General features: G+C 39.7%; 1 non-coding gene across 1 annotated transcript; it reads right to left on the reverse strand.

Annotated features, from left to right (window-relative positions):
- Positions 1–722: 722 nt before the first annotated feature.
- Positions 723–841, reverse strand: LOC134544597 (5S ribosomal RNA). The gene has a single exon (XR_010077897.1). It is a non-coding gene; the product is annotated as a 5S ribosomal RNA (ribosomal RNA).
- Positions 842–4,749: the final 3,908 nt, after the last annotated feature.

Raw genomic sequence — 4,749 nt, forward strand, 5'->3', positions numbered from 1 at the left:
GTTAGATGATTTTTTATCTTTTGTTATTATTCTAATAGCTCCTTTTTTTTTTTTTTTTTCCCCCAATGTTATATGGCAGAAAGAGTAGAGCTATGGCTACTGTGACATCATGCATTGATGGGAAGGTTATTGTTGGATAACAAAAATTTAGATGATATAATTTTTATTTTTTTCCATACACAACACATTGCAGGTACAATTTTACAGGTTACAGCTGTACCACCTCTAGTATTGCTGCCGACCATCCAACAAATGAGCACACTAAACAGGCATTGATGACATTGTTATCAACGTCTTTTTGAATCTCTCATTATTATACATAACTGCCCACTGAAACAGAGAAACTTCAAAATAGGTGTGTGTGTGTGTGTTTATATATATATATATATATATATATATATATATATATATATATACATATATACATACATACATACATACATACATACATACATATACACTTATATATTTATTTTTTCACTTTGAATTTTGTATGAGGTATACACATGCAAAGATTCACAGCTACTGGGTGGGTGAGTGAGTGAGTGAGTGAGTGAGTGATTGATTGATTGATTGATTGATTGATTGATTGATTGATTGAGAGAGAGTGAGTGTGTGTGTTAGGGGGGGGGGGGGGAAATGTGGTGATTGTGGGGGAAAAAAAAATTTAAAATTGAAATTTTTAAAAAAAAAATTTTTTTCTGTAGGGTGCAAAATAGTAGTGCCAACGGCACGTGGTGTTCCCAAGCGGTCACCCATCTAAGTACTAACCACGCTCGACGATGCTTAACTTCGGTGATCGGACGAGAACCGGTGTGTTCATCGTGATATGGCCGTTGGCAATGATATAGATGTTTTTTTTTTGCAGTTTGTATTTGCCACTCGAAATAGCTATACCAGGTGTGATTGTTACAAACAACAGGAGAAATCGTGTAATGAACACTCTTTTACTTCCCCCCCCCCCCCTCCCCTCACACAACACCCACCACCCTCACCATCCCAACCACCAAAGCCCTCTTCAAAATACACTCTCACACACACACACAAACCCACACTCTATAACTGATGAACATTACCATAACTTCTTAAAGCCATTAGATAATATTTAACTCAAGAAAGGTATTGTGATATGTTTAAAGAAAGAAAGGTGAAACCTTTAACTTTACCAGCAGGTATTAGTATCACTGAGGTATCTTCTAGGTTGTAGCAGCAATAGTAGTAATAATAATAAAATTAAATAAGGTAATAAAAAAGAAAAGTTATACATGTGATCAAATCATGAATGTATAAAACTGGAATGAATTTAAATTTTTTTTATTTTTCTTCATAGGCTGTTTTGAAATTGATGAGTAAGTGCCTCTTCTTTTAAATTTTTTAATGCTGAACACTGTTACATAAGAGATGAATGTTTAGAAAATTTAAAAAAAAAAAAGCTAGCCCAGCCCCCTCCCCCCCTCACACAAAATCCAAACAAAAAAAAAAACACCCTCCTTCAAAACATCACATAATCATCCAGCCAGCAGTGCAGACGAGAAATTTGCACTCGGGGCCGCCATTTTGACGATAAATTCTTGCATGGCACACCAAAGGTAGGAAAGAATTTAAAAAAATAAAAATAATGGGCGAGCACCCTCGCGTCTGCCTGTAGAAAATGAAGTTAAAAGTAACATAACCTAAAGACAGGCACACACTAGGGTGCTCCCAGGCGGTTGAGAAATTTTTTCCCGCCAAAAGACTTATATATATTATTTATTTTACTGTTTTTGGCAGGGGGCTATGTCGGTCTGTGTGCAAAGTAGTTCCTACTCCCGCCGCCAGGAGCGCGCGCGGTGGGTAGCGATGTTGTTTTTTCTGCTTTCATTTGTTTATTATTTAGAGGGTTAATGCTATGTAAATGTACGCAAGTTTGGTTATGTGTCGGTAGTTGTGCGAGATTTAATTTCCGAAACGAAATTTGACTTTCATCGGCCTGCATTTCTCACTTATTCGGAAAATACATGTGTGTTTATGTATGTATAATAATCGAGTGATTTTGTAATAATTTGGAAGTTTTGTTTGCGTGTGCGATGTGGGGAAGAAAAGGTGTGCACACGAGTCCTAGGGCTATATTTTTTTTTATTGCGAAATATTTACTTCATGTGGTGAAAAATTTTAAATTATTTGTGATGCAAGTGAAATTTTTTTTTTTTTTTCAGTTGGGTGATGTGTTTGTCCTCGTTTGTGTGCAAGGAAGCAAACATGCTGAAGGTAAGGAGCCATAAATGACACTTTAAAATATTAGTTTACCATTAATTTTGGTTAAATATTAAATTGCCATATAAGTAAAATCATGTCAACTGTTGTATTCCACCCAGTATAAGCTGTTAGTAATGGGTACTTAATATAAATAGAATAAATGTAAGCATTTTCGTCTGCATGAAAATTCACTTTTTTTTTGGATCCATTTGTACTGTGGGTAGTTAAATAGTACATTATGTTGTTTTTACTTCGAAGTACAAAACATCTTGTGCATGATTGCAAATTCAAACGCAGTTAAGCATAATATGAATTCGAATTATGTGTGTGTGTGTGTGTATATATATATATTTTTTTCAGTTTTTTTTTTTTTTTTTTTTTTTTTTTTTTTTTTTTTTTTTTACTGTGTCCAGTTTTAGCACAAATGGAATTATTTTCAAAGTGAATCGATGCAACTGGTCTTTGCCATTAATATTGATATATGATCTAACTAAATTAAATAGAAAGGATTTTTTTATTTATTTTTTTATATATATAAATATATTTGTAGCAATGTACTAATGACCACAGAAGTAAGCAAAAAAAAAAAATATATATATATATATCTCAGCCAGTAAACCATGCGTCTTAAAGACTTTTTTTAATGAAAATATTTCTGCCTTGGTTAAGCTTACATTTACTATCATAGGGATTGAGGGAATTGTAGAACAGCAGCAGAAGCATTTCCTTTCATGATCATGTTCTTGGTCCTGAAAAGGACCGTTTATGTAAGCATGTGCACACCAGACCTGCTCACTTGGAGCTGGTGTATTTGGTGACAGCCTTGGTGCCCTCGCTGACAGCGTGCTTGGCCAGCTCCCCGGGCAGCAGCAGTCTCACGGCCGTCTGTATCTCGCGGCTGGTGATGGTGGAGCGCTTGTTGTAGTGGGCGAGGCGGCTGGCCTCTGCCGCGATGCGCTCGAAAATGTCGTTCACGAAACTGTTCATGATGCTCATGGCCTTAGATGATATGCCAGTGTCCGGATGAACTTGCTTCAACACTTTGTAGATGTAGATTGCGTAGCTTTCCTTCCTCTTGCGCTTCTTTTTCTTGTCGCCCTTCGAGATGTTTTTCTGGGCCTTGCCCGCCTTTTTGGCTGCCTTACCGCTCGTCTTGGGGGGCATCGTAGGTCTGAGCTGTGCCGCTGTCGCTAGATGAGTGAGACGGGAATTTTTTTTTTTTTTTTTTTTGCAATAGCCCCTCCACGCTAAAGCCAGTCCCACACAACCGAAGTGATTGTGGGCCCTCCTATAAAAATGGGAGTGATGTGACGAGAGGAAATTTATGCGTGCCAGGTGGGACCTATACGCTTACTTTAGATACTGAAAAAGTGCCAGTGCCACTCCCCACTCCTGCGGGGGAGGGGGGAGTAGCGCGGCGACGTGCGTCTGGCGCGAAGCAAGACTGCAGGAGCACGGGAATTAGTGCTCCGGCAGGCATAGGGGTTTAGCAAATGGGTTGGCAGCAGTAAACCAGCGATCGCACTGGAGGAAACCTGCTACCCGGTAGTGAAAATGTCCGCCCGGATATCCCAGAGGGGAGGAGGGGGAAAATTGGATAAGGTATAACGCATCTGCCTGGGATGGCCAGATGCGTTATGTTGGTGTAACCTGGTTACTTGTACATGGCAGGAACATGGAATTTGAAGATTGGTCTCAGCAACGCCGAGTGCGCCAGTCCGTCGGCGCGACCTGCAACTAAAATAACATAAACGTAAGAGTACACAGCACACGATGATTCATGCTGCGAAATTACAGGAGATCGTGCAGTGGGGACCTGACACAGGCACTGTGGTTGGCGTCTCTGTGACACATAGGACGGGGTTGTTAGATTTTATGACGAGAAAAAAAATTTTTAATCGTAGCACTAAAATCTAACACTGTGAAGAAATAACACTGAAAGAAATTTTATTTATGTTGCGAAAGAATGTTTGTAACACTAAATAATTTTTAATGGGTTTAGGGGTGGCAATCTTGGGGAGAAAATGATGTACTCTGCAGTCGGCGAGTCGCTGTGGTAGGGGAAGGGAGTTGCTAAAATTAGGACGAGAAAGAATATTAATCGTAGCACTAATATCTAACACTGGGAGGAAGGAACACTTGGGAATATTTAATTTTACGTTGCGAAATAATTTTTAACACTAATTATATACAGTGGGTGCTGTGGAGGGCAAACTTGGGGAGAAGCTGACGATCTCTGCAGTCGGCGCGCCGCTCACATGGCTGCAGGCACTATGGGCGGTGTCTCTGCATACACTGTAGCGAAGCACAAGGCAGAAGATCGTTGGAATGTGGTGTGATTGATTGCGTGAGAGTTGCTAAATTCGATGGTAAAAGACCGAAGCACTAGGTGTAGTGCAGAAAAAGTTGTAATGAAAACTGAAGTGACTTCCCTGCGCGGGCGCACGGGAATGGAACTAAGTGAAAGTTTTCTATACCGTCCGCAACCGCGCGCGACTACCTCGAGCCACGCCC

This window comes from Bacillus rossius, unplaced genomic scaffold (assembly GCF_032445375.1).
Source record: "Bacillus rossius redtenbacheri isolate Brsri unplaced genomic scaffold, Brsri_v3 Brsri_v3_scf45, whole genome shotgun sequence".
NCBI classification, from domain to species: domain Eukaryota; kingdom Metazoa; phylum Arthropoda; class Insecta; order Phasmatodea; family Bacillidae; genus Bacillus; species Bacillus rossius.